The sequence below is a fragment of the Pleurodeles waltl genome, chromosome 9 (assembly GCF_031143425.1).
Source record: "Pleurodeles waltl isolate 20211129_DDA chromosome 9, aPleWal1.hap1.20221129, whole genome shotgun sequence".
NCBI lineage: Eukaryota > Metazoa > Chordata > Amphibia > Caudata > Salamandridae > Pleurodeles > Pleurodeles waltl.
In genome coordinates, this window is record NC_090448.1 from 995,077,748 (window position 1) to 995,099,973 (window position 22,226).

At 46.5% G+C, this 22,226-nt stretch overlaps 1 protein-coding gene across 2 annotated transcripts in view; it reads right to left on the reverse strand.

Annotated features, from left to right (window-relative positions):
* The window catches only part of FBXO34 (F-box protein 34), a 140,646-nt gene that overhangs the window by 11,995 nt on the left and 106,425 nt on the right, over positions 1-22,226 (reverse strand). The window contains exon 2 of one of the 2 annotated variants that reach the window (XM_069208535.1): positions 1,530-1,635. The exons of the other annotated variant lie outside the window; for it this stretch is intronic. The gene's annotated coding sequence lies outside the window, so the exon portion shown is untranslated. The remainder of the gene's footprint in view (positions 1-1,529; positions 1,636-22,226) is intronic. 2 annotated transcript variants of the gene reach the window in all.

Below are 22,226 nucleotides of genomic sequence, written 5' to 3' on the forward strand. Positions count from 1 at the left end.
AATCGCTGGGCAGCTCTTAAAAGATGACACATGCATAGAAGAACCGCATCTGTAACATATTGGTTTCTGATTAAACTTATTCCTGACTGAAGTGTTGTCCTGTTTTTTTCCCTCAAAATAATCTGGTTTCTTGTTGTTGCTATTTTGCGCATTACCAACTGCTCCAGAAATGGTTGTCTTGGACATAGATGCTTCTAGTTGTTTGGCGTCTTCCATCGAACATTCAATGCTTTTGGCAATGTCAATGGCCTTGTCTAACGAAGGATCCTTGCATGTTAGTAATTTCTCTTGGATTCTTTTTGAATGACACCTGGCAATTAGCTGATCTCTGATGAGTTGTGATGTAAAGTTCTCGAATTCGCACTTGGCTGCTAAAACCTTCAATGCAGTTATAAAAGTGTCTATGCTCTCACTGGAGCTTTGTGATCTTGTGAAAAATTTGTATTGATGTACCACGATGTTCTTTGTTTTGATAAAATATTTATCTAGTTGAGCAATGGCCATTTCAAACTCATCCAGTTCCTCCTCTTCAGCCAATTCATAGGCCGGAAGATGATCAAAAATGTTCTGGCCTTCAACACCCAGATAATACTATAAGCTTTTTTTTCTTTCTGGTCTAAATTTGTGGCCATCTATTGCTCCAAGATATGCCTTGAACGAGCGTAGCCACAACTTCCATTCAAGAGGTGGATCGCCAGGGTCTTGTAGAAAAGGCGCTGGAGGTATAACATTCTGTACGTTTTAAAATGTATTTAAATGTATATATATTATACTTATTATTTATTTATACTGTTTTTATATTGTTCATATACTTTCACTATTGTATTAAATACTGAACATGTTCAACATTGTTATGCTCAAAGTTAATGTCCCCATTAAAAAAAAAAAAAAAAAATGGCCGAACTGAGCATAAGAGGAAGAGTTAAATCTCCAAGTCCATCTTCTATTTTTTTTCTTCCTTGACCGAAGTCCGTTTTCTATCTTTATTCTTTGAGACGAGTGTTGAAAATTGAGGATCCCTCTGGAGAGAAGAGCAGGAAAACCCTCTTGGTTTTGGCGTCAGAAAACAGGTAAGGAAAGACAGCACGATGGAAAAATGTACGCGTCCAAACAGCTGCGTTTGTGTCCTCACACGCGGTGTGCCGCGTGGGTACAGCCACGTTCGTGTTCTTACACGCGCTGTGCCGGAGCCATGGCAACAGCAGTGTATGCTGTGCGCACCTGTCGCGGATATGTGCCACTATTAACAGCCTTGCCGGCTCTACACTTTGCCCAAAAGTCCGCAAACCAGCGAGCGCTCTCTGCAAATAAATGAGCGCTCTCAGCAAATAAATGAGCGCTCGCGCAGTGCCGGCACAAACAAGCCACGCTGTTTACACAAGCAGTACCATGGGCGCAAAGTACATCGAAATCTGACTAGACCAATCGCTTCTGGCAAAAATAAAATTAAATATCCTAGCGGCACTGAAACAGTGCCGACAGCTCTGTGCCCCTAACAGCGCGACATAATAGAAAAAGAAACGGCTCACTTAGAAACTGATGAAGCACTTTGTAGCGGCTGATCTGTCAACTTCCTGTATATCCAACAAAAGCTTCAAGAGATCCACCATCGATCCATTGTAATCCTCGTCGCCACTGAAATGATTTATCCACGAGCAGCGTTAGTTTTGTGAAGAATTTAATTAAAAGAGTGAAGAGTTCATAATAAAGCATCCATATAAGAAAAAGGGACACAGAGCGCTGAAGCCCCCAACTGTCACAATGGAATACCATCACATCATTGTAATGATGTCATGATATTCCATGCTCTCAGTACAATACATAGATCACCACAACTCTCCATTCCTAATCTGTTGTCTCTGGTGTGCAACATTCACGCTCCTCCCCACAATTGCTTCCATTCGCCCCTTCATTGCTCTCTCAACCCTTCTGATAATTTATTTGGAGTGCTGGCACTTGCTACCGGTCACTGCACTTAAATACAATTTAGCGCAACTGAATTTTTTCATTTGTTTACCAATCCAAGTGGCATCTGCATTCTCTGCTCAATAGAAAAATAAATAAAATGGCCATTCCGTAATTCAGTAGGAGCACACACGAACGCATGCACATTCCCACTGAATGATGCAACCACATCAGCATGCCTCTGCCCCCCTACTTTGTCAATTTTTTCTTAACGCTGCACAGCAGAACATGTACAATGATTTTTATTTTTTTTTATTCAATAAGACCTTTTAACTTTCAAATCGGTTCTACACCTGGAGTCACGTATATCGTACCTGTATAGTGCAAATCTAGCCGAAAGGCAAGAGAAACGTTTTAGTTTTTTAGGTCTTGCTTTCACGGCACATGTGCTTTACTGCGAGTCGCTGTTTACAAATCGACTTGCCCACAAGCTATGGCGAGTCAGATTTGATCAGGCCAAGCTAGTTCTGGAGCCTACTGGCCCGTAATGGTGAGAGCGCTCATTCGGCAACAAAAGGTGGTGTTCTGTTCATTGAAAAAGTAAATGAAATATGCCTTTAAATTAAAAAAAAAAAAAAAAAAAAAAAAACAATCTTGTTTCATTTACTGTGCATTCAGTGCGAGACGGGAAATGTCAACTTCTGTCTTCTTACAAATTGCTGCTTATTTTAGCCTGGAGATTGGTTTTCATGTTTCTTTCTCTGACTGCAAAGTTAGACTTTTTTTATTTTTATTTAACTGTCTGACAATCTTGTGAAACAAAAAGTTTGTAGGATATCAGTTTCTTCCTAACAATATATTTAAATATCTTGTAAATTAAAAGTACAGTTAGTCCAACATACATCAGCATTTTGGAAAGCACATTTTGAGTAATTCAGAAGTACGATGGAAACAAAGATTTTAATAGGATCAAAACAAATCAGTTGGTCATGTGCAAATGATAAGTATTTGCAGAAGCCCGATTTACAAACATTGTTTGTACGCTATATAGTTGTATTAGTGAAACTGCATGTCGGTGAGAAATTGTGGGCATTTCAATGGAAAATGTGCTAACTGTAAATGGAAGTGCGCTTCCACATCATGCTTTAATAATAGTTATTAAAAATAAGATAGTTTTAAACATGAAATGAGAAACATTCCTGCCAATGCCCTGATGATAATGCGGTTAGTGAACTAAGAGGCAGGTCAAGGGTTAGGTGTACCCTTTATGTAGGCTAGATTTGCATTATACATGGAGAAAATTAGTCTATTAAATTAAATAAAGCAGTTTTTTCCCCCTAGAGCTGATATGCTCAACTCACATATTTGAAGATGCTCTCATGTGATAATGAAGAAATAGGTGTCTCGATTATATTAAATATTTGCCCAGTATTGCACAATTTGAGATTAGTTTATGGGTCTAGAGCACTGGTTCTCAACTTGTGGTCCTGGGATACCTGGGGGTCCGCTAAGCCTCTTGGGGTGGGGGAGGGGGAAGAGGGTGGGGTGGCACACCTTCTTAGAAATTAAAAATTAAATATTAACAGACTAGGTCCCCAGCTTTCCGTAATGGCTCAGTTGAGGAGGGGGGGGGGGGGGGGGGGGGGGGGCGGGGGAGCTCCCCAGATTCCAATAATGATTCAACAGGGGTCCATGGGTTCCAGTAATGATAAAGTGGGGGTCCACAGAAGTCAAACGGTTGGGAACCATTGGTCTAGAGCATTACAGTTAGGTCAAGTACATTACTCAAGTAACTAGACCTGCAGGTCTGGTAACTTTTTTGATTTTTTTTTAGGTCTGCCTTCCTTTTGTGTTAGCTCCTCCCTCACGTTTAGGCCAAGTATGTGTCCATCGTCTTTTTATTCCTCGTCTTATGCAACGCAGTTTGTTTTTGTATTTTATAAGCATTTCGGTAATATTCCTGGACGTGCAATGTCCTTTCCTACTTTTAACACAGACATACAGCTTCCTATTTAAGTTGCTTTCACTCTACATGCCTTCTATATTGAGGCTTTGCTTACACTCAACTGTACAGCTCTACGCCACCCCCTCCACATGATGCCATGCCACTTCACCCTATGCAACTAACTTTTAGCCGTGCCAAACAGAAGCCACGCTGGTGTACAACATGGCTAATAAACATTGGCAAAGCAAATAGCTCTCACATAGGAGAGACCTACTGGCTTTGCCAATGATCTTTTGTGCTTATGGCAACATGGTTTTGTAGTAAAAAACAAACAAAACAAAAAAAAAACACTGTTTTAGTCTATCTGCTCACATGAAGAATTTGCTTCATGCTGAAAGGTAAGAATTAACCATTTCAAGGGTAAGGGCCTAGGAGAAAGGGAGCAATTTTGGTGGAGTGGGATTCAGATCATAGTGGTGAGGGGGACCCTTACCTGGGAAGACTTGTTTCTGCTGGCTTAGGTACTAGCGGGAATCATTCAGTCCTTCTTCATATATTTGCTGGCTGAGCAATAGCGCACCCCATGCTGCTGCAATGAGGTTTTTGCGCAGTCCATGGGCCTCTCTTCCCTCAATGCCACCACCTCCACTCGCCCCCATTTCAGCATCAGCACACACCAGTGGACTACGTTCTGCAGTACCTGGGCTTTCCAATGCATGGCTATTAGCCGGCAGGCTATTAACGCCAGATCTGTAAACAGGTTGACAGCTTTATCTACAGTTGAGCACCAAAACAAACCCAGTAGAGCACCCTCCATCATGCACACATCCATGCGATGCATTCTCGCCCAACGCAGTGGACACCACCACCAACATGCCTACTGCCTCAGCGCAACTCCAAAACATATGCATCATGTCTACACCCGTTTGTAGGCATTGAGCATCCAAAGAAGGACCCAAACATTTGGGATAAAGCTTTGGGAGTGAGGTATGCTCTATGAAATATAGTGTGCTGAATGTACCGGAATTTAGCGTTCCGGCACAGCTTCTGGGATATTCTAGAGCTTTCTCTAATTCTACCCTTGTCAGCTCACAATGCAGGTCCCTCTCCCACTCCCTACCGGTGGCACTCAAGGGATGATGTTGTGAGGGCTAGAGCAAACCAAGTGACAAGCCTACGACCACCGCCTATAATGTACAGTGTGTGCACAAGTGAGTCCTGATCTGGATCAGTGATGTCCCAGAGTCTCTGGAGGTATGCCGTAAACGTCCAAATGCCAAGAAATGGTGCCTGCTGAGAGCTTGTGCACCTCTTGTAGGCAATCGTATAGCAGGAGTATACATTCCTGGAACAGGGTGCCAAGTGTGCTCACTCCTGCCTACTTCCAGGTTTCTCACCCTGCCTCCCCCAACAATTCGATAAAGGAGGCTATAGAACTCAGTGGTATCCCTAGGGAATCCGAGGCATGAGGTGCAGACTGAGACAGCAGCTCTCAAACAAAATCTGCACTAATCCATTGGCATCTTGTCAAAGCTGGGCATGGGGAAGAAATGTTTGTTGGACCACATGCTGTGCCTTGGTCGTTGGGAGTCCAAGCTCTTTAGTGAAGCGTGCTGCCAGCCACTGTGATGGCCACTGTACTTGTGACACCAAATAATGTTTAAAATTTGGAGCCCCCAAACCTCCCCTGTCTTTGGGCCAATGCAGTTTACTGAGAGCTATTCAACATCTTTCCTTATTCTAGATAAAACTCCCTACGGCGGGGTGCAGAGCATATAACGTAACTCTAGGGACATGAATTGGGAAGTTATGAAAATACAGTAGCAGATGGAGTATCACCATCTTAGAGAGGAACACTCTACTTTGTACTGTAAGTGGCAGAGTGCTCCAGAAAGCCACCTGGGGACATAGGGATGTTTTTGTGTGATTTCCATATATTAAATCCTTTGCCTTGTGATAGATGTTCATGCCGAGATAGCAAAACCTACAAGGATCCCAGCGCAGGTGAAGTCCACAATAAAGTGCTGTTGGGGACATTCTGGGTGCAATGGGAATAGGCATGATTTGCCCCATCTCACGTTCAAACCAAAGGCAGCATGGAACTTCTGCAGTATACTCTGGATATCTCCTATAACCGTCCTTTAGCCCTGGACGTAAATTAAAACAGCATTCTCATATAGCAAGACAATATGGATCTCCCCAGACAGTGGGGCACCCCAGTTGTGTCCCTGTTGGCGGAGCCTCTGAGCCAAAGGCTCCATACCATGTGCAAAGAGCAGCGAGGACAACAGGCAACCTTGCCTCGTCCCCCTGCTCACTCAGAACGAGTGGGAAAAACTCGCACTGTGGGGTCGGTATGCAAGAGGTGGATTACAAGTCACAGTATTTCTTTTTATTACCCAGACAACTAGGTGGTGAGACTAAGTGCCACTGCCCAGTATGACTTCTATACATTCAGTTTTTCAAAGCACAAGGGAACAAGTAAACCGTTAGGAGTCTTGCAAATAAGAAACGGAAGGGTGGGGTCACACGAGAATCTTTGACAGATACCAAAGCTGGAAAATTAGTTACAGGCGAGTACCTATTTTTGTTTCCCACAGAACATTTCATAGAATTACTTGGTTGTATTAAGACTAGACAGCAGTACCTGTAATAAAGTATGGCTTCTTTCTGCCACACATTTATTTATAAAGTATCTGCAGCACAACCAGTCCAACTGAACTCTGCACTTGCCTTGATACCCAGTGTTAGTCAAAGGTGTGAGTGTTACTCATGTAGTGAGCTACATAAGGAAATAAGTGAAACACTATCAGGAAGCAACTTGGGGGCAGCCATTGCCTTAGCCATAAGTCAGTTTTAGCTCTGAAAAGCCCCTCAGGATGCCTTCCTTCAGTCCAAGTAGAAATTGAGGGACTCTCTCGGATCCACAGTGAAGTGCCTACTGCAGTTCCAGAATAACTGAGAAAACGTACAGATAACTATTTGCTAATCTGCCATAAATTGAGAACTGGTACAGGAACCACTTTATCTTTGTGGAACTTGAGATGCAGTACATTATCGAAAGGGCTAAAGTTACTGCAAGCAAAAAGGATATGTTCCATCAGATTCTCAACAGAATGGCTGTCCAGTGAAATGGCTAAAAAGCATCTTCCTTTGAAGCACTCAGTTATATTCAGCTCTTAAATGGAGTTAGACATCTAGAGAGGAAGACAAATCGGGAAAACTATTTTTTAATAGCTTTTTACAATGACGAGAGAAAAGGTAATGTTCATTAGGTGTTTTTGGTATCTGGCTATTACTGCCAGATGCATTTGCAATGAAGAACTTTGCAGTTGTGCTAAATAGGCAGATGCAGAAGAATCTGTTGGCAAAGTATGGAACGAGAGTCAAGAGCAGGTCCTTCTACACCACAATCAGAGAACATTTTCCATTTAAAGGCAGAAGACCTCAAAGTGGAACATTCTATTGCAGTTTAAGATTTCTGAACTTTTCGGGAACATCTAGACTTTGAAATTCGAAGTCGTCAGTAGCCTGCGTGGCTGTCTGCTGCAGGGAAGCTTGGTTATGGTGCATCGTCTTGTTTGTTTCATCTAGCTATCTATCTAGTTGAAATGCAGATAGGCTCCGCAAGTCTTTGTTTCACTGCTGACTGGCCCATTTCACTGCAATGAAGATTTATCTTTCGTATTACTGTCAGGATCAATTGTGTTCCTAGAGAGGCAAACACTCAAAAAAAAAAAAAACAACCTGTGCATAGGCCTGAAAGATATATCCCATTGACTTGCTTGATGCCCAAGTACAGTGCATTTCATATTCTGTGGATCTGCTGATAAAACTCAGTGAGGAACCCTAGGTTTGAAGTTTCAGGAGCTGGTTGTCTGGCCTGCATTTGACACACCCTGCTTTCTCTCTGTTGGGTGGACACATCTACTAGGTCGGTCTACAACCTTTGAACATGCTCAACTGTGAAGGAAATGTAGGGGGTGTGGAGCCATCTGCCTTGCATTAAGGACGCAGGTGACTGAGCTCCTTGCCGCCTACAATCCTCCCGGCCTAGTTTGACGCCTGCTACTGTCCCCGCTCCAGTGGAATTGAAGCCCGGACACATCCAGGACTGATTCTCTGCTCGCAACCCATTTTGGGTGGGGGGGGGGGGGGGGGGGGGGGTGTTGGATGACCAGGCTGCGCTGAGGAGCCGCCACGACCTGCTGGAGCAATATCAAGATAATATGGTGACCCCCCCCCCTCCACCTGTATGCTGTGGCCGCTCACTTGAGACCCCTGGTTGTGGAGGAATTTATTGGTAAGGAAGATGTGCCCCTGCCAGCGGGCACCAACAGGGGGTCAGCGCCCTACATGAAATTCCTTGCGACTCAAGCTCAACTCCCTCTGTTGTGGACCAGTAGCTGGTTTGTTCTGTTGGGTACTGGGTACGAAAAACAGCAGTGGCTGCCAGAAACGTGGTCAGACGGAAGTGCTCTCCTATTTCTTTGATGACCCACGGGGGCTCATACCTGGACAATGGGATTGATCCCTGGCTCATATCTGGCAATGGTGGGGAGTTCAGCAGGCCTAATTTCCCTTCTGCTTGCTTCAAAGTCTGATCGAGTTGATGCCAAGATTTTTTTTTACCATCAGTTTTGGGCAGCAGGTGGGGCCTAGGGCAGCAGGCCACCAGTCTGTTAAACAAAGCTCCTCAGCCTTACCAAACAGCACTATCTTGATTTTTTCACTGGTTAACTGGAAGCAGTTGTTGGTCATCCAGTCAGCAATTTTTCTCATGCAACTTGCAAACAGAGCTTCCACCTTACCTGGATCCTGCCCAGAGGAGATGAATAATTGGGTGTCATCGGCATTAGGTATGATCTCATATCCACATGATCTGACAATATGCACAAGCAGGGCCACACAGATATTAAATAGTGTCGGACTCAGGATTAAAACCTGAAGGACTCCTTAGACTGTCTGGAAGATGTTTTTTTTTTTTTGGGGGGGGGGGGGGGGGGGGGGGTTGGCAGAAGTTGAGGGTAGTGCTTTGTTGGTACGTATTTGGGCAGTCCTGCATAGCCCTGCATTTAGCTTGAATATGTTTTTTTTTTTTTTTTTTTTAAACTGTGCTCTTCTGAAGTACTCAGTTCCATAGCATAACAGCCAACCTGCATACCTCATTTTCTCTGCAAAATGGAGATGAAATTAATTTACTTCCAAGGAAACTGCTTTGAACACCTGAAGATTTATATGTTTAGCCATGTGTAGGGATGTCAAATTTGTCACATTTAAGACCTGTGGAAGCAAGCTTCCTCAGCTGCTCTAAGGAGAATTGCCGGACATCTTAATCTACTTCATAGTATCTGAAAGAACTGTATGAGAAGATTACATTTTTGAAGCCACCATCAGTGGAAGCCTGAAATCTATTTTGAGAACCATTTTCTTGAATGAGCTCTTGAACTTAGTCCAAGTGAAGAACCAGATAGTGTTGCAAATCTTTTTAACATAACTAGGAAACACACAAGGGTACTTAAGTCCAAGAATATCAGAATAATCATAACTAACATGTTGATTTTTGAGAACAGAAAGTTAACTGTTTTAGTAACTGCTTTCTAGAAGGGGAGAATAGGCCAATTCCAGTATCAGCAGAGTTCATTTACTCTTTGAAAAATAAACATCAGACCGTATACCGTCATCAAAAACCTAAACTATGAAACGTGTGCGACATAGCAAATGCAGGCTTTTGGCAAAATCTTATTTGTGAGCTGTGCTTTTATAAGACATTCACCAAGGAAAAGGTTTAGGGGAACCATCTGCAGGTGATGATGGTATGCTACTACAGGATGCACCTTCGTGAATACCTTTGATAACAGCTAATACGGAGTACAGAGACTGGTTCAGTCTCTCAGAAGACTAGAGGAAATGCCAGACAATACAAGTTCTAAGATAATTCTACCCGACAACACAAGCACTATGGCAAATCTGAGGCAATGCATGTGCTTGTTCAGAATATGAAAGGAGCCATCCTGGAAGTCCACAGACGAAGCTATGAAGGTAATCTCTTAAATTTAGAGAGGAAGCTATGAGGACTGAGAAAGTTCAAATTGTGACTGCATCTTATTTTCACAAACCATGTCTTGGTTAAGGAAAGGGCACCCAGCGTGAAACAAGGCTAGTAATTTTTCTATGACATAAATTATTCTGGATTGTTCAATGAAAAGGCACTGTTTTGCCTGAAGGTAGTCATATAAGTTTGTTGGTGCTGAGCACAAAAGCAGTAGATTTGTCAACTCACTGGTCTTTGTGGTGAAATCCGCGCTTCACAGCAGAAGCTTTAGTAGTACTTCGTCTCCCCTTTCAAAGACAACCTGATACTAAGGATTTGATGACTGTCTCAGAAGGTAGTTAGCCAGCAGTCACAACAACGTGTCAGACTGGTACTGCAAGAAATTTCATAATCAGTACCCCTGTGCGCCAGTAGGTGCCATTGTTAGTCTCCACATGCATCGTCCCTGCTGGCATCGACTTTCACAGCATGTATATAGGCACCGCCCAGGTGCGCAGATGTCGGTTTCTTTTCACGACTTTCCACACTATAAGAGCAGTCATGACAATACTGACCACGGCTGTGGACAACTAGGGCCCTGAAAGGTATACAGCCCTGTCCCTAGAAATTTGTTTGCTAAGCAGGGAGGATGGGTGGGTGGGTCCGTAAAGAATCTGCAGCTAGATATAGTCTTTACCAGATACGGAGTTACCGAAGGTAAGTAACTTGTTCGACTGATAAAGACTTCTAGCTGCAGTTTTCTTACCTTAAATAGATACCCAAACAGTACTAGTCTGGGAGGTGGGCTGCGGACTCAATTCAGACGAAGAAGTCCTGTAGGATGGAATGGGCAAAATGCCCATCACGACAGACCTGACTGTCAAGGCAGTAATGTTCAATAAACGTGTGCAGGGTTTGCTTGTTGGCAATGCTTTGCAGAATTTAATGCAGACCACGACCCATCTGACGATGGTCGTTTTCTGCACAGCACAACCCTTTTTAGCACCAAAATACTCCACGCTAAGTTGATTGCCCACCTGGAACTCTCGTGTGCAATCAAGATAGAAAGACCATGCTTGTTTGGGGTCCAGAGGATGGAGATGCTCCATATCCTTGGATTTGTGCACTGGAACATAGAAAATGGGTAAAGTGATTGACTGACTGACATGAAAGGCCCTGATCACCTTTGTAACAAAGGAGGCTGCGTGCAAAGCACTACTTTATCAGGATAAGTAAGACAGCCTAGATGACAAGGCCTGCAGCTTGCTAACTCAGCGGACAGAGGTTTTGGCCATGAAGAAAGCAGTTTTGATGGTAAGTAACCATAGTGGGCAACTGTATAGTGGCTCAAAAGGAGCGCACATTAAAAATGTGAGAACTAGATTTATGTCTCACTGAGGCATGGTAAAAGTAGAAGGTGGGAAAATATATTTAATCCTGCAATCTGAGAAATGCAGAAAGATAGCCCTCAAGAGCGTTCAAAGCAGAGCCCTGCTAGGCAGGAAACAGAATAAAGAGAAGAACCTGTAAATGAGGGGTAAAAAGAGGAGGTTGGGGGCAACATTTGTGTCTGAACACCAAGCCACAAATTTCTTCCACTGGCAGGTGTATACCGTCTTAGTGGAAGAACACCTGGCTGCCAAAATAACGTCACAGACTTCAGGAAGAAACTCAAAGGCTGGCAAACTGCTGCCACCCAATCTCCACGGAAGAAGGTGGAGACTGGCCAGGTTTGGGTGGAGAACCCTCCCCTGGTGCTGTGACAGAAGATCCTCCCTCAAGGGGCAGCCTGATCGGAGGATTGATGGCCATGCTCAGTATCCCGGGATAGCAGACTCTACATGCCCAGTCTGGAGCGACCAGATTAACCTGGGCCCAGTCGTTCTTTATCTTCTTGAGAACTCCAAGGAGGAGTGGTAAGGGTCAAAAGGCATACAGGAGGCCTGAACTCCAATCAAGATTAAAAGTGTTTCAGAGCAATAGCCACCTTGGAAACTCAAGCACGCAAAACTGCTGTCACTGCACATTCTCAAAGGTAACAAACAGATCTAACCAAGGCTCTCTCCACTGCTGAAAGAGACCTTGCACTCATCTTTGTGATCCCCCTAGGCATCTTCGACTAGATTCACCAGCAGTGGTGTTTATAGAACCGGTCAAGTATCGAATCACCAAGGATATACCCTGATGTTCAAGCCACGTCCAGAGATAGAGAGCCCCTTGCCAAAGGGTCGACGAACACACTCAGCCCTGTTTGTTGCAGTGCCACATGGTGGCAGTGTTGGCTCAACACCCGAACAAGCCTTTTCATGATGGAGGGTAGAAAGACTTTCAATGCCAATTGGATCGCACAGAGTTCCAGCAAGTTGATGTGGAGTTCGGATTCTGCCAAAAATGAGTCCTCTGAACCTCACCTCTCCCAGATGGCTGTCCAATCCCAGGAGTGACATCTGTCACTAAAGTGAGATCTGGTTACAGAAGGGAGCGAGATCTACCTCTGACCCAATCACAGTTCGTTGGCCACCACTGCAGACCTTTTGCAGTTCCCTCCGAAATCTGGACCATGTCAGAGATTCCCCTGATGCTGTGCCCATTGAAACTTCAAGTTCCACTGTAGAGCACGCATATGCCAATGTGCATCTGTCACCAGCAGGATACAGGAGGCCATGAGTTCCAACACCCTCCAAGTCTGTCTCAACAAAACCCAGGATGGAGGCTGAAACATCGGTAGTGTAACCTGAATATCCTGGACTTGCCACTCCGAAGGATAAGCCCGAAAAAGCAATGTGTCCTGAACAGCTCAGATGAAAGAAAGCATCAAAGGGAGTCAGGTGTGACTTCAAACTGTTTATAGTGAACCCCAGAGAGTGCAAGAGGTTCACTGTAGTCTGCAGATGGGAGATGGCAGCCTGGAGCAAGTCTGCTTTCAACAGTTGGTCGTCGAGATAGGGAAAATTAGCTCCAACCACCGCTATCACCTTGGTGAACACACAAGGGGTGCTGGTCAGGCTGAAAGCACAGCAAACTGGAAATGCTCATGGCCAACCGTGAACCGCAGGTAACGCCTTTGGGCAGGCAGGACGGGGATATGAAAAGGTGCGTCCTGCAAGCCCAATGCTACTAGCCAGTCTCCTAAATCAATGGCAGACTAAAGGTTGAGGTGAGCATCTTGAATTTCTCCTTCTTGAGAAAGAACTTGAAGGAGCGCAGGCCTAGGATAGGACGAAGGCCTCCATCCTACTTTGGCACTAGAAAGTAGTGGGAAATAGCAACCACAACTTACTTCTTCCATCAGGACCCTCTCTATGGCTCCCTTGGCCAAAAGAGCCACAACTTCCTTACAGAGAACAGAAAGATGATCCTCCGTCAGCCTGTCTTGAGGTGGTGGCATTAGGGAAGGAGTAGATAAGGAGGGAAGGGGTATATAAGAAGGGGAGGGAGCAGCCCTTTCAGACTATCTGCAAATCCCACATGTATAATGTTGTGGGATGCTAGTGGGGCAGGTGATGACATAGCCTGCCACTAACTGGGTGCCCGCGATGGTTTGAGGGCCGATTGGGACGGTTTGGAAGCTGCCACTTGTTAGACCGGACAGCCTTAGGGTGGTCATCCCCCCAACGTTTTGCCTGCCTCCCTACATTTTTCTGACCCTGTTTTTTTCAGGACTTTGACCACTTTACCACTGCTGTCCAGTGCTTAAAAGCATATGCGCTCTCCCCTAAAGAACAAGTTGCTTACCTTCGGTAACGCTTTTTCTGGTGGATACACTAGCTACCTGTGGATTCCTCACCTTATGAATTCGTCCTTGCGCCAGCATCCGATGGAAAGTCTTCTTCCTAGCTGTCCACGTCGACGAGGACGTCATAATGGCACGGCTCCACATGACTCCATCTGACGTCAACGTGCCAATAAGAGGTCCTCCTCGGCGTATTGACGTCAGTTTCACCTAATTTTTTACGTGCCTTTGAGGCGAACAGGTGAGAACCGACCCATCAAAAACGGTAAAGAAAAATATATACATATACACAATAACATCTCCCATTAAACACATATATACACACACACATATATATATATATATATATATATATATATATACACACACATATATACATAATCATACACACATATATACACACATACAAATAGCTATCTTGTAATGGTTGATTTTTGCTTATCTGAAGATATGTATGTGAAATCAGGCAGGCAACGGGGAGGCGGGAGGGACTGTGAGGAATCCACAAGTAGCTTGTGTATCCACCAGAAAAAGCGTTACCGAAGGTAAGTAACTTGTTCTTCTGATGGATACAACTACCTGTGGATTACTCACCTTATGAATATAGTCCCAAAGCTGAACTACACTCGGTGGTAGGTGCCCGCCTGATTACACCAAGAAATCTTGCAATACCGAGCGAGCAAAATGACCGTCCCTCCTCACTTCAGAGTCCAAACAATAATGTTTTACAAAGGTATGGAGGGACGCCCAAGTTGCCGCTTTACATAGGTCTACTAATGGAACTCCTCTCGCTAGGGCCGAAGAAGCAGACTTAGCCCTAGTAGAATGGGCCCCGATACCTTCAGGAGGAACTTTCTTCGCCAGAGAGTAACAAACTTTTATACACAGGATGAACCACCTGGAGATTGTTCGTTTCTGGACCGCTCTGCCCTTCCGCTGTCCAACATACCCTACGAACAGCTGATCATCCAGACGAAAGTCTATTGTCCTCTCCAGGTAGAAACTCAGCGCCCTCTTACGGTCCAGCCGATGGAGCCTCTCTTCATCCTCAAAGGGGTGGGGAGGAGGGTAGAACGAGGGAAGGGTAATAGCCTGCCCTATATGAAAAGGAGTGACAACTTTTGGCAGAAAAGCCGCCCTGGTTTTCAACACCACTTTATCAGGGAAAAACATGGTAAAAGGAGGTCTAACAGAAAGGGCTTGAAGCTCCCCAACCCTCATAGCAGTTGTAGGAAAAGAAGACGACCACGGCACATCACAGGATCAAGGCGAGAACACTTTATTCCTTGGTAACAAATCAGGGCGAGATTCCTCTGGTGTCATTGAATGCACTAGATGCGTGGTATGGAAACACTGTGCATTTTTCAAGTTTGTACAATAACAGCCAACACGTGTTTCGTCATCCTTGACTTTTTCAAGGCTTACTGAGGCGTTCTAGAACAACGCCACACTTACTCGGCTGCCAACAGTACGGACGCTCTACAGACTTACCAGGGTCTATGTCAAATTGAATTGCTTCCATGCCACTATGTGTACACTTTGCTGTACATTTCTTGAATTTTTTGAATCCTACCAAATCTAATTCCATAGTTCATATGCAGTAAGCCTTGAAAAAGTCAAGGATGACGAAACACATGTCGGCTGTTTTTGTACAAACTTGAAAAATGCACAGTGTTTCCATACCACGCATCTAGTGCATTCTATGACACCAGAGGAATCTCGCCCTGATTTGTTACCAAGGAATAAAGTGTTCTCGCCTTGATCCTGTGATGTGCCGTGGTCGTCTTCTTTTCCTACATGGACTGTGACCTTTAGGTTAACAGCATATCACACCCTGTGGCTGGGTGTACTACCACTGGAGCACTCTATTCTGTGTAAATTAGACACACCATTATGAACCTCCGATATCCAGGACAATAGAAATTTTGGAAGTGCGCACCGCTTCTACACAGCCACAACTCCTAGCAGATGTAATCGCAATCAAGAAAACAGTCTTTAAGACCAAGTATCTCAACGGACATGAATGCATGGGCTCGAAAGGCGAACCCATCAAAAACGTCAATACCAGATTCAAGTTCCACTGAGGCACGTGAAAGGGCGTGGGAGGAAACTTATTAACTAAACCCTTAATGAACCTATTTACAATCGGAGATTTAAACAAAGAAGGTTGGTCCGGAAGGCAACGAAAAGCCGACAGAGCCGCCAAATAACCTTTAACCGTAGCTACCGTACAGCCTTTCTTTTCTAAATCAAGAGCAAACAAAAGAATATCTGAAAAGTGGGCCTTCAAGGGATCTTTTTGATTCCCTCCACACCAAACCACAAATTTTTCCCACCTTCCAGCATAAATGGATTTAATGGAGTGTCGCCTGGGCAATAGAATAACATCCACTACATCCGGTGGGAGAGAAAAAGGAACTCCGGTTGCCCCGTTCAATCTCCAGGCATGAAGGTGCGGGCTCTGGAGGTGGGGGTGTAGAACCTGCCCCTGCGACTGTGAGAGGAGGTCTGCCCTGAGTGGGAGACGGAGCAGAGGGCACAGAGAGTTGAAGCAGGTCTGTATACCATACCCATCTCGGCCAGTCCGGTGCCACCAAGATGACTTGGGCCCGGTCTTGACGAACCTCCCTCAGAACCCGCCGAATCAAGGGTATTTGGGGGGGGGGCTGTACACGTAAAGCAACTGGCCGCTCCAGGACATCTGAAACGCATCCCCCAACGCTCCTTGCAACGGATACTGGAGGCTGCAGAACAACGGGCAATGCGCGTTCTTTTGAGTGGCGAATAAATCCACCTGAGGTGTACCCCACATCCCGAAGATGTAGAGGACCAGGTCTGGATAGAGACGCCACTTGTGATCTACTGAGAAGTGACGACTGAGACCGTCCGCACGTACATTCAGAACTCCGGCCAAATGATTCGCTATTAAGCAAATCTGATGGTCCTGAGCCCAGTACCAGAGTCGCAGAGCTTCTCTGCAGAGAAGGTACGACCCTACTCCTCCCTGCTAGTTTATATACCACATCGCTGTAGTGTTGTCTGTTAAGATCTGAACTGACTGACCGCAAAGGGAAGGGAAGAAGGCCTTGAGCGCCAAACGTACCGCCCGCAACTCCAAAAGATTGATATGCAACATCTGCTCCGCTGGAGACCAATGACCCTTGATCTCCAGGTCCCCCAGATGAGCTCCCCACCCTAGAGTGGAAGCATCCGATATCACTGTGGCCACAGGAGGTGGTAGTGAAAACGGTTTTCCTTGGGAAAGGTTACCGTCCACTGTCCACCAATGAAGATCCGCTACAGCGTCCTTGGAGATCTTTACTGAATCCCTGAGATCTCCTTTGTGCTGGAACCACTGTCTGCGGAGGCACCACTGAAGAGCCCTCATATGCCAGCGAGCATGAGTGACCAACAGAATGCAAGAAGCAAACAGACCTAGCAGGCGTAAGACCTTGAGGACTGGAACTGCCGCTCCAATTTGAAACATTGGAATCAGCGCTTGAATGTCCCGAACCCGCTGAGGCGGGGGGTAGGCCCGAAACAATGTTGTGTCCAGTACTGCCCCTATGAACAGGAGCAACAACAGAAGATGGTCTTCTGAACAAAATGAGGGACGGGGGGAAAGGGAGGAGGGAACTCCTGAAAGGGGAGAGCATAACCTTTTTCCACAATTCTTAACACCCACGAGTCCGTTGTAATCGACTCCCACTTTTGGAGAAAAAGACTCAATCTTCCCCCTACAGGCGAAGTATGGACGATAAAGTGGGGAAAACTAGAGCTGCTTCTGCTGTTGTCCACCGGAGGAGGAGGATGAAGATGACGGCTGCTGGGCTGGCCCTCTGGCTCTACCCCTATCCTGCCCTCTAAAGGCACGATAGGGCGGATTGGCAGGCTGCTGGGCCAAGTATTGTGACCTCCGAAAGGCAGAGCCACGAGTAAACTCCCGAAACATGTGAAAAGGTCTATAAGATGTTGCAGCAGAGGTCTGTAAGCCTAAAGACTTAGCAGTCGCCCGACAGTCCTTAAACCGTTCAAGGGCAGAGTCCGCCTTGTCTCCAAACAGCCTTTCCCCATCAAATGGTAGATCCATTAAGGTGGATTGAACGTCTGATGAAAATCCAGAGGACCTTAACCAGGCATGCCTCCTAGTAGTCACAGATGTTCCCATGGCCCTGGCTACCGAATCAGACGTGTCCAGGCCAGACTGTATAATTTGTTGTGCAGCCGCCTGCGTATCCATAAAAAGGGATCCAAACGACCTTTGCATCTCCTGTGGCAGATCCTTGGCCATTTCCTTAGCAGAGTCCATAAGGGCGTGGATGTACCTGCCCAGCACACAGGTAGAATTAGTAGCCTTAAGCGCCATACTACAGGATGAAAAGATCTTCTTCGAAGACTGCTCCATCCTCTTGGACTTCCTATCAGTTGGGGCTCCAGGGAATGTTCCAGGAGCAGACTTCACGGAGCAAGACGCCTGGACAACTAAGCTTTCCGGAGTCAGATGTCGTGACAGGAAAAACAGATCTCCTGGTGCGCCCCTATGTCTCCTCGCCACTGCCCTGTTCACTGCAGGAGTCGTTACTGGCTTCCTCCACAAGTCCAATATAGGCTCAGTTAAAGCCTCATTGAAAGGCAGCAAAGGATCAGCACTGGACGCAGAAGGATGCAGTACCTCTGTGAGCAGGTTAGTTTTCACCTCTGCCACAGACAAAGGCAAGTCCAGAAACTCTGCTGCCTTCCTTACCACTGTATGGAAGGATGCGGCCTCTTCTGTAAACTCCCCCGGAGACGCAATGTCCCACTCCAGGGAAGTATCCAGCCCACTTGCAGTGGCCAGACCCTGGAATTAATCCGAAGGCTCAATCTCACCTTCCTCCAGCTGTCTATATTCTTCCTCCTCCATAAGTCTTAAAGCCTTCCTACGAGACCGAAGATGTGTCTCTAGAGCCGGCGTCGATAAAGAATCCATCGACGCCGACGACTTCGAACCTCTGGAAGGAGACATCATCGACGTCGGCTGGCGCGATGTTGGAGCCACCGTCACAGGTGGTGAACTCCCACAAGGGGATACCCTCGGCGCTGATCCAACAGACTCCGCAGGACAAAAGGGCATGAATGGAGCCGCCTTATACGGCGCCGGAGCGCCCAAATCAAATGCCAATGGCCCCGTGGGACCCGCCGGTGCACCAGCAGGGGTCAGATTGAAAAACAGCATACATTGCATTAAAAAATGCAGCCGGATCCGCCTCTGGAGCCGGGAAAGCCGGGTACTGCTGAGTAGAGGTCTGCTGTACATCAGGCTCCCTCGACGCTGGCGAAAATTGAGGGCTATGATGAACAACCTCAAAGGCAGATGGCGCCGGCGACAACTCCGGACTCCTGGGCTGGGGCATCACAGTAGGGCTCATCTCCCATGACTTCTGGCGTCGAGAAGACCGAGACCTCGACCTTGATCGGCTCCGACGCCGAGAGTCATGACTGCGCCGAGAATCATGATGACGCCGCTTCTTATGCTTCTTGGGTGAAGCATGGGAGGAATCCCTTTTATGGCCCTTCTTCGCTTTTGCAGAAAAAGCTTCGCCTCACGTTCTTTTAGAGCTTTAGGATTCATACTCTGGCACGATGAGCATCCTTCAACATCATGCTCTGAACTAAGGCACCAAATACAATCCGAATGAGGGTCGGTCAGACATCCGACCCCCACATTCTCTACATGGCTTGAAACCGGAGTTTTTTGGAGGCGACATTGTAACCACCAAAAAACGCAACAGTTATCAACGAGCCAGGAAGAAAAACCGTTGGCATCGAAGGCACGGAAAAAAGGAAAACTGACGTCAGTACGCCGACGAGGACCTCTTATTGGCACGTTGACGTCAGACGGAGTCACGTGGAGCCGTGCCATTATGACGTCCTCGTCGACGTGGACAGCGAGGAAGAAGACTTTCCCTCGGATGCTGGCGCAAGGACGAATTCATAAGGTGAGGAATCCACAGGTAGTTGTATCCATCAGAAACATGGTAACATTGGTTCCTACCCAATTGGCATATTTACCTATAAATCCTTAGTACAGTGTGCTACGTGGGTCTAGGGCCTCTCAATTACATGCTACTAGTGGGCCTTCAGCACGGATTGTGCCACCCACATAAGTAGCCCCAGAGACCAGGTCTCAGGCCTGCCATTGCAAGGCCTGTTAGTGGAGTCTCACTGCCACTTTGACTTGGCAATTAAAACCACTTGCCAAGCCTTAAACTCCCACTTTTCTACTTAGAAGTCACCATAGAGGTAAGCACTAGGTAATCTATAGAGCAGGGTGCTATGTAAGTAAAAGGCAGGACATGTACATATGTGTTTTACATAGCCTGGTAGTGAAAAACTCCAATTTGTTTTCCACTACTGAGAGGCCTGCTCCTGTCAGACTAGCATTAGAACTGCCTTCATACTTTTGAGTGGTAGATTCTGATCTAAAGGAGCAGCCTGTCATATTTAGTATTGCCAAAATGGTAAAAGAAAATCCTGCTTACTGGTGAAGTTGTATTTAATAGTACTGTTTTAGAAATGCCACTTTTAGAAAGTAGGCATTTCTCTGCACTTACTGCCACCTGTGCCTTACAGCCGGTCTCCAATCCACATCTGGTCTGTGCTGGTTGACAGCTCCCGCTGTGCATTTCACCCACCCAACCAGCCATAAACATAGGACACTCAGTCACATCTGCATACTAAATAGGTCTCCCTGGGCAGGAAGGGTGGAGGCGCTCTCTCTCATTTCAAAGGCCAGTGGCTTGCCTTCACACAAGGGACTAATAAACCCACCCCCCCCAATACTTCATCAGCTAGCTTTTAGCTAGTTTGCAGACTTCAGTGACACCAGGAACAACTTCAGCAATGCCATCAATGATGTCACAGCTGCTCCTGCGCCGTGGACATCGCTGCATGCAACAACTACAGCCTGCAAAGCAAGTCTGATGCCGCCGACATCATGCAGTGGGACTGCAAAGTCGAATCCTCATGCCTTGACCGACAGGATTCATCGACCCCGCCGGGTCACAAGGAAGCAAAGCCTCACCACCGAAGCCGCACCAGCTCCCTCTGCAACCAGACTGTACTAACGCCTCGCCTCCCCTGCCTCGCAGTAAGGAAATGATGCCTCTCCTCCCCCGACACCATAAGGGACAAGTGCCCTACCAGTTCCAGTGACTCTTCATCTCCATGACTCCATGCTACATCTTTGTTTCTTCGTTTTCATAAGGTACTGTACTTGGGGGATCCGTGCGACTCCGTGACCGGCGCCTGTGAAATCTGATTATTGGGAACGACTCCGACAACCTGATGAGTTTCTAAGCGCTTTAGTGGGATTTAATCTTTAAAAATCCATAACTTCGATTGTGTACATTGGATTTTCAGCGTTTGTACCTTATTTTATTCTGAGAAATATCTATTTTTCCTAAACCTGTGTGGTGTATTTTTGTGGTGTTTTAAATGTGTCACTGTATGAATTACTGCACAAATACTTTACACATTGCCTTCTAAGTTAAGCCAGACTGCTCAAGTGTCAAGCTACCAGAGGGTGGACACGGAATAATTTAGATTGTGTTGTGACTTACCCTGACTAGGAAAGGGGTCCCTACTTGGACAAGGGTGTACTCCTCTGCCAGCTAGAGATGCCATGTCTAACAACGCTGCAGGCAGATTAGGAGTGTTTGGAGGGAGGGATCAGGGTGTTGTGTGTGGGGGGGGGGGGGGGGGGGGGGGGGGGGGGGCGGAGGTGGTTCTGTGGCTGGGAGCTGGTAGCTCCTTCTGTAGCCACGAAAGGGGTGGAAAGCTGACTGGAGATGACACAGGGCTGAAGATAAGCCCAAGGACCGCGTCATAGCCCAAACGCCCTTAAATCTCTCACTTGCAGAGTCCACTTAGTCTCTGAAGAAACAGGAGCCATCAAGGGGCATGTACATCAAAGAAGATATGACATCCCCCCCCTCCCCCACAAAAAGGCCAATAAGTAGCCTAAGGGTCACTTGACAAAACCACTCTGTCTAGCGAATCGTCATGTCGAGCCCAAAGTGACTTGTGTGCTTTGATGCACCTCGCCTTCTGCTAACGTTTAGGAGAACAGGGCCTGGGCCTTCTCTGGTACCGCAAGCAGCACTTGCATGTCTGTGTTCCCCAGTGTGTGTGAGCAGTGGCCCAAAAGGCATGCGGTGTTCACAGACCATAAAGCCCAGCTGGCAAAAGAAAACATTCTCCCCCTCTCCCCCCCTCCCCTCCCCCCCTACCCCCCAAGTGGCTCCAGTCTCTTGGATTCCCTATCTGGAGGAGCAGTAGATATGTGCAAGGGTTGATATGGAGGTGGAAGCTTGGACTACCAAACTCTTAGGGGTGTGGTTTTGTGTGAGAAAAAGTGGGTCCCCTGGGGCAGGGTGGGGCCGTGGCAATGGGTGATTGTCCTAGTCACAGGAGTCCCTGTGTTAGGCTTGGACCAGGTACCTGGACATCTGTGAGGGCCTCATTAGATGGGAGGAGTGGTTCAGATGGGGAGAATCCTGGCGGAAGCATGTTTGTCAAAACATTCATTTTGACCGCCACAGAGGGCAACTGAAGGTCGAGGACCTCTG